This window comes from Aethalodelphis obliquidens, unplaced genomic scaffold (genome assembly GCF_003676395.1).
Source record: "Aethalodelphis obliquidens isolate GAN/ISIS:26980383/991018 unplaced genomic scaffold, ASM367639v1 scaffold44, whole genome shotgun sequence".
Classification (NCBI taxonomy): domain Eukaryota; kingdom Metazoa; phylum Chordata; class Mammalia; order Artiodactyla; family Delphinidae; genus Aethalodelphis; species Aethalodelphis obliquidens.
This window is the reverse complement of record NW_020837988.1, coordinates 16,718,541-16,727,184: the sequence shown is the minus strand read 5'-3', so window position 1 is coordinate 16,727,184 and position 8,644 is coordinate 16,718,541.

Sequence of the window (8,644 nt, the reverse complement as noted above, 5' to 3'; positions counted from 1 at the left end):
ACTCAACATCAGGGGTTGTTATAACTGCAGGTATGACCAGTGGTGTGCTGCATTGCGGGGTGGGTGGGAGTCTGATTTATATCATTTGCAGATTCCCGTGCTGCAAATATTGCCACCGTGGCTGATTTCAAGCTACCAATGTGGCATCATCCTTGATCTAAGGAGTTAGGAAGAGATTTGCACAGGTGGCTCCACAAAGCCAGTCCAAACCAGCTGCAGCACACAACTAGGAAGACCTTGAACCAGGCTCAACGAGGCTCAGAGGAGGGGAGGCCAAGCTGGACCAGCGTGAGTCAGAGAGGAAAAAGAGCCCCACCAGGCGCCAGCCACCCCAATGGGCACCTGAGTTCAGGCAGGTGAGGAGGGAGCTGCCCCAGCTGCCCCTCCTGTCCTCATGCCCATGGGCACCCACCATACATACAAGTACACACACGCATGCACATGCCTGGAGGGGGGGCGAGGAGGGGGAGGCACATTCTCCCAAAGTGACGCATTTTCAACGTTTCATAAAAATTACATGTTGACATCTGACAGTTAAAGCTGTGATGCAGGGAAATTGGAGAAAACACCAAAGATTCACCGGGGACATTAGTGGTTGGATGGTGAGATACACATGGAAATATCCAGAAGGAAGTTCTTTTTAAAAACATTCTATTTTAAGTATAGTTGATTTACAATGTTGTGTTGAGTTCTACTGTACAGCAAAGTGATTCAGTTATACGTATATATACATTCTTTTGCATATTCTTTTCCATTATGGTTTATCACAGGATATTGAAATAGTTCCCCATGCTATACAATAGGACCTTATTGTTTATCCATTCTATGTGTAATAGTTTGCATCTGCTCATCCCAAACCCAGAAGGAAGTTCTTGAGCCTCCACCAGCCAATGGTGTGAACCCCACCCTTGGGTCCAGCATGTCTCACTGAAGCCTCAAGCCTCCTGAGAGGTTAGGGCAATCATTATTCCCATTACACAGATGAGTTAAGTGAAGCTCAGGAAGATTAAGTATCTGGTGCTTGTGACCCAGCTGTAAGTAGTGGAAACAAGAGTTAAGCCCAGCCCCAGTGGGTTGGTCACACTGCTTGTCACTCATGATTGGCCACGGCTGGCTGAGGGCCACCCAGGCATAGCCTGACTCACAGTGGCCTTTGCATAACTCATCCTTACAGACCATCATGTACCTCCTAAGTGCCAATCATAATTAAGGGGCTCTAGTCTGGAGGAGGAGATGATGGTGAAAACAGATTATCTCCACAGTTGTGATATTGTGGGACCCCTGAGGAAAGACACAAGGATCAGCCCTCAGGACTTACAGCCTGGGCCATAATGATTTCTTCCTCACACCTCCTGCTCTGCCCCGTGAGCTCCTCAATGGGGGGTGGGGGGGAGGGGGGAGGGTGAGTTTTACTTCTTTCTGTATCTCCAGGGCCTGACACAGGGCCTAGCCCTTAGTAGGTACTCAGGTAATGTGTGTTGTCGTCAGCTTGTAACTTAGGTCTAAGGCCTTTTTATGGGGCTGCAGAGATAGAAAGTGTTATTCTGACACAATGCATGCTCACAGAAACACCCCCTCCCACGCCCAGACACATGCTCCATCACATACACACACACACACACACACACACACACACCTTGACACTCTACAACACAAGTCCAGGCATTCAGTGACACACAGACTCCCCTATACCTCCCCCGTGGCTGTCTAAATTCCTAGGCAGACCCACAGCTGCTCCCGGACCTACACGTTCACACAGGTATGCAAGAGAAGCATTCTTAGACATCCACATGCAGCTACCTGTCTCCAAGAACCAGCCCAAGGCAGCCACGGCTTGGGGATGGAGTTCTCCTGGCCCCCTGCGCGCGCAAGCGCACATACACACACACCATGGAGGTCACAAATGAGTGATCTGAAAGACTTGTGTAGGCTGTATCAAATCCAGCTCCAGGCCTCTTCATCCTCCCCGCAAACCTGCCCCCAGACCAGGCCACCCTGCCTGAAGCAAACCCCCAGGAGCCATTCATCCTTGTCTGGCCCCAGGTCCCCCAGAGCTCCAAAGTCAAGCCCAGGCCCCAGGCAGAGCCCGGCACTCACACAATCCTCTGTGCTCACCACCAGGCTGTGAGCAAGTGGAAATGAGGGATTCCAGGCTGTCTATCTCTCTCTAACCACCCACAGGGCTGCACCGGAAATGGACTCGACCCAACAGGAAGTGGGGCAAGTGATACCCAGTGGCTCGGAAGGAAGGTACCAGTGCCCAAGCCAAGCCCGAGGCATGGCTGCTCAGGGGAGCTGGTCCTGGGGAGGACCCAACCGGACAGGTGTGGGTGCGCTCACTTGTCCCTCTGCCTGGGCTCCCCCACTCCCTGCGGCCTAGCTTTCTGTGCTATGGCCTCATTGTAACCAGTTCTGTTCTGACCACTCCCATCCGTCCTACCCCAGCACATTTGAACTGGCCTTAACTCTCACTCTCTCTGATTTGGTTCCAGGGGGCCATGAGGTATCACATGGGGCATCATTGTCCCCCCTTTACAGATAGGACACTGGAGCTCAGAAAGGTAAGTAATTTCCTCAGCATTATGGAACTGATCGGCACTTGGTGGCTGGGTACTTGATCTTTCCAGAACATCAGACTGAAATAGGACTGAAACTAAGTGGGGAAAGTGGGTCACAGAATTCCACACGTGGGAGACACAACTATGCTTGCAAACAGCCAAAAAGATGGGAGAGAAGGATACGAAGATATTACTTTTTTGTGGGTGGCTTGGAGGTTGCGAGTGTGTGTTAAAAATGTTTTTATCCTCTTTGTATTTTCCAATTTTCTATCGCAAGCATATTTAACATTTATAATGCAATTTTTTTTTCTTAAATGTGGGAGGGAACAAAGACACAAGAATAAATCTCTAATGGTAGAACTTTTTTTCCCCCCCATTTTTTGGCCACACCACGAGGCATGTGGGATCTTAGCTCCCCAACCACGGATCGAACCCGGGCCCCCTGCATTGGAAGCGCAGAGTCTCAACCACTGGACCGCCAGGGAAGTCCCTCTAATGGTAGAACTTTAAGCATTGGCAGGAAAAATATTTGGGAGGGGAACCGGGAAGGTATTCCTGGACATTCTCCTATGGCATCCATCTACCTATTCTTCTATAGGAAGGGCTCCTGTCCTCTCTTGGGGAGCTTGTGCTATAGCTGGCAGGGCACACCTCACCCATGGCAATTCCAATTCGAGCCCTTACCTCTGTTCCTTCCTCCCTTCCTAGCCTTCTTTGCTCCTGAACTATGCTCTGAGTGGAGGTTGTGTTGTATGGAAGGTGGTATGACGCTTCCTTGCACCTCCGCCCCTGCTTCAGGCCCTTCTCCAGCCTTGATTCAACCGCATCTTTTTTTTTGGCCACACCGTAGAGCATGCAGGGTTTTAGTTCCCCGACCAAGGATAGAACCCGTGCCCCCTGCATTGGGAGCATGGAGTCTTAACCACTGGACCACCAGGGAAGTCCCACAACAGCATCTTTGAGCTTGACCAAGGAAGACTGAATGCGGAGGTAGGTAGAGAAATGGCAATCTGGATGGACAACCCCAATTTCAAACAGCCTGCTCCATTGTCCCCAAAAGTGAACTCAGAACCGTCAGGTGACATATATGCCTGTGCTCTGCCTGGGTACTGGGCTCACCATGGATATACATACCCACCCCCTGGGTTCCCACTTCCAGAAGCATTAGAACACAGTGAGACGACCGGGCAAACAGCACCGAGCAGCATGCTTTCTGCCTTCGACTACTGAGAATCCACTCCAGAGCTATCCCACTGGCAAAGCGCTAATGAAAGACTCTACTTTTGGGTGTTTTATAACAGAAAGGTGTTCCGGACAAGCCACGGCTACTAACACGGCTCAAAAGAAAGAAAACAAGGAAGGAAGGAAGGGTACGAGGAGGGCAAGAAAAACAACTTTCTTAGGAAAGAGAAATGAGAAATCATCCAGAATTTACTATCAATAATATTCTGAAGATCCGACTCTGAACAGAGGCACACTTCACGTATTCTTTTTGTATAGTATGTTTTCATCTGAGTAACTTCTTGCTTCTGAAAGGGAAGGGTGAGAGGAAAGCGTTCCCATCTTGTTCAGAATGTTCAGCTGGTGCCTGGAGGAATGCAATCCGTTGCATTAGTTCTAGAAGGTGTCCATCACAGACCACCTTCTCCAGGTCACATTTGCACAACCACAGGTACACATGAGTTTGCAGGAAGTGCTCACTAACAAAGTCTTACTAGTAGACAGTTGGACCACAGCATGTTTTCCTAAACTCAATGTGTGCGTTCAATGGCCCAGCCAGAGGTCTTCCTTGAAACTGGGGAGAGGCTCAAATCTTAATTTACCTCTGGGAAACAGTAAGCTCAGGCTTAACTCCTCACACACAAGTGCACACACACACACACACACACACACACACACAGAGTGACTAACTCCATTTTACTACAAAATTTCCTTTTCATAGAAAGTATGATTATATACTAGTCAATTTAACAAACTTTGACCATCTGATGTTAAGCCCTGGGAGTAAGAGATGATGAACCAGGTCCTGTCCTTGAGGAGCTCAGAGTTTGTTGGGAAAGACATGTCCATAAGTACATACAGCATTTTGACATTTCTATATCAGTATAAGCCATTATTGAGTACTTACTACGTGCCAAGCATTGTTATAAATCCTATAGGAATATTAACTCATTTTATCCTCAGAACATTTTACAGATGAAGAAACTGAGGCACAGGGAGGTTAAGTAACTGCCCAGCTAGTAAGCTTGGGATTAGAAACCAGGGAGCCAGTATGTGTTTCACCACTGAACTGCAGCAAAGAGAAGGAACTGCCAAATGAGATGGGAACCAGGCAAGAGGACGAGCCATTCATTGTTCCAGGGAAGGTATGCCTGGGACAATACTGAGATGTAGTGCTATTTGAGCAGGATCTTGCAGAGTGACTTTTTTTCAGTCCATGTTTCTTCACTTTGCCAAATGGTACAATCCATCCTAATTTGCCACATAAATGTTTGAGAAGGAATCAAGTTTTACCACTGGTTGTCATTATAATTCTAAGAGATGATCCTGTGGAGAATCCCTTTGCTATTCTGAGTTCACCTTTGGAGTGAGAAGTAGATTGAAAGGGTTGTGGGGACTTTAGAATAGGAAGTAGGAAATGCCTTTGAGACTTGTTGAACGTTGTCCCTCTGTGTTATTGACTCTGGAATCTCATTTTTAGCCCCCAGCTCCAATGTCAAAGTGTCCCCCGGTCTCTCCTTCTCTGGATTTTGCACCCAGGTTGTGCCTACATGTCTCCTCATGACCAGGCATTGTGTCCACTATGACCTGGGTGTAATACAACGAGTCTCCAATAGGGGTCGCTGACCACAACGGGATGGACACCTGCAGTTGAGTGGAGAGAACCCTGGGTCCTAACTTAACTTTGTCCTGTGACCTCGGTTTCCTCATCCATCAGATGGATATAACACTCCCTGTCTGTCTCCCTCACACAACAGTGGTGAGAAATGTGAGGATGAACGTGGACACCTTCCAGTGTCATTCAGAAGAGGCAGCTCCTGTCTGACTTTCTCACAGCTCCGGTCTAGATGATTTCAAAAACCCAGCCATTCCGCAACTATCTGTTCAGCATTACTCATTGTGCCAGCGCCATACAGAATCCAGAAGTCATTTCTACCTTTGCATAAAAGGACTTCGAGGGCTTCCCTGGTGGTGCAGTGGTTGAGAGTCCGCCTGCCGATGCCAGGGGACACGGGTTCGTACCCCGGTCCGGGAGGATCCCACATGCCGCGGAGTGGCTGGGCCCGTGAGCCATGGCCGCTGAGCCTGCGCGTCCAAAGCCTGTGCTCCGCAACGGGAGAGGCCACAACAGTGAGAGGCCCGCGTACCGCAAAAAAAAAAAAAAAAGGACTTGGAGTAAAAGTTTAAAGCGAACTGTAATCCTGACGGCGAGGGGGAGGCTCTGGTGGGCAGTAAAAGCAGCAACCCCCGTCCTGGGAAAGATCATGGAGTGTGAAATGGCAGGACATCTACTTGTCCTGGACACCTACTGTGGTTGGAAGTCTTTCCCACCCAATAACTCGTCTCTTCTTCCCATAACCCAGAAAACAGAGGCACAGAAAAGGGAAGTGACCGTCCCCCAAACCTGGATTCCAGGAACCTCCCTGCCAGCTAATCCCAGAAAGTGGGGTGGGAAGGAGCAGTGCGGGAAGACGAGTGACCCGAGAGGGCTGGGAGGGACGGAGAAGGGAGGACCTTCCTGTTCTGACCCCCTGGCCAGGCAGACGGAGCCGAGGGCGGCCGCGGCGGCCAGCCTTCTGCAGGAGCGCCCCCTGCTGCTCAGCGGTGCCGCCCGTTGCGGAGGCAGCCGGTGGAGGACGATGCTCCGCGCTGGAAGGGCTGTTCTCTAGGCGAGCCGAGACGCCTCCAAAGTAGAGAGCAGGGAGAACCCGGAGGAGTCGCCCCAACCTCTTCACTTTGCACATGGCACGCGAAGCTCGGAGGAGGAAGTGACTTGCTCAAGGGCTCTCAGCGAGCCAGCAGGAGGCGGGTCTCTCAGATGTCCTGCCTGACACCGCAGAGCCCATCTCCCCTCCTCTCCTACTTCGAGTTCCTGAGCCCAGAGGGCGCCTCCCTCCATGCACTGCGCCTGGCCAGCCCCCCCCCACCCCCACCCATTCCTCCTCTCCAGTCCCTACCCGCCCCACAAGCCCATCTCCTCCAGGAACCCTCCGGCACTGCAGCCCCAGAACTCTCCCTTCTCCGAAGCCCTATTGCCTCCAGGGGCCGCGATGACTTTCAATTCGGAGACATGGCTTTGTCAGGCAGTTGGCACGGTCTTGGGAACCATAAATGAGGCCTCTTTCTTTGGAATTCTCTACTCACCTCCCCGCCAGCCTCTCCCCACGCAGAAGTGCCTGGTATAGGGCTGAACTCACTGGGTGATGAATGTTGATGAACGTCTTTTTCTTCTTCCCACTGCAAAGCAGCCCAGCAGTATCTGTAGCCCTGGACAGCCAGGATGCCTCTGCTGGCATTAGGGCTCTCCTTCTGAGCCAGTGACCTTGGGCAAGTCACTTGAAATCTCTCAGAGCCCTGGTTTTCCCGACTGTAAAATCAGGCAGGGATAAAGCTATTCTTTGGGCTGGTTGTGAGGATTAAATGAGGTAACGTGTACAGTGTGCCTGGAACATTGTAGGTGCTCAATAATTGGCAAGGTTGATCAGTCAGGCTTCCAAGGAGCCTTAGCTTGGTCTCTCTGGCCTCATCCTTCTTCTAGCTGGAATCCTCTTTCCTAGATGTGAACCTTCCAACCCTAAGCTCCCCACCTCCTGTCCGCTGTTGTAAGCGGCATCAGGGAAGGGGACACACAGTGGCTATGTAAGGATCATAGGAAAGGAGGGTGCTGTTGGAAGACAGAAAAGGCTACACAGTGGGGGGTAGTCAAGTCACACTGCCAGGCTGATGCTTCTACTAACAAGGCTCTCAGGTACCTGGGTCTGCCTCTCTCGCTCCCCTCTTTGTGCTGGCTTCCTCCCCCTGCACTCTTTCTAAACAGGTCTTTCTGCTTCTGCTTCTATTAACTCCTCGTTCCTGTTTCTTTCCTGTTTCTCTCAGAACTTACAGCCTGCACATGGCTCATCATGACTGCTGTGACACCCCCATGGTGCCACGGCCATTCAGCTCTGGGGCCCAGTGGCATCTGCCATGTATCCTAACACATGTCTGAGGGGAAAAGGGGGACCCCACACTGGCACTTCCGGGATCTGTCAAAGGCTGTGGCCAGTTGTGAACTGGCTGCCCAAGGGTCAGGCAGCCACACCTGGTCCAGTTGGCTGTGGTCGTGGGGACAGGGTATCTGCTGCAAGCATGGCCACCAACATAGTTGCATGAATAAATATTCAATAGACACTGTTATTATTAATAATAACAATAATAATAGAAACTCATGGAAATTCATTTGAAATTCATTAGTAAAGGAAACAACCTCTTGTGAGCTGTTCTAGGTGGTAAACAATTCCCTCTACCTGCACAGACCTCATGCCATATTATCTGTTCTGTACACCCAGACTTTATGGACTGCATCTGCTTGAAGCTTGATATACTCATATGCTTGTTACAACAAATACTGCTCCAGGAAGCAGTCCCAGGGTCCCCAAACTTGACCGAGGCTATTGAGAGGACTTTCCCCTTTCCCCAAATGATCTTTGATGTTATTTTAAAAATGAATTTGTGATGTGAAAAAAAAAAAAGGCAGTCCCTGCTCTACATCTTCCCTTGGGCTCACCCAAGGAGCTCCAGACTCTTCCTTTCCTCTCCCTCCTTCCCTTCCCTCCCTCCTCCCCAGTTATGAGGTCCTGCCCCAGCAACCAGAGCAAAAGCCTGCACCTTCAGCCAGGAATCTCTGAGAGGAGACAGCAGGACAGGGGGACAGTGAGGGCTTTCACTCCCTGTTGCCCCTCTGATGAGTGCTGGGAGCAATGAGATGGGGCAGAAAATGTTCCTCCACTTCCAACACCTGCTCACTCCCTTGGGCAGAGGTCTCAAGGAAGATGTGATGTACGTATGGGAAAGGCTGGCAGGACGCTGCCCAGCCACCATGAAGT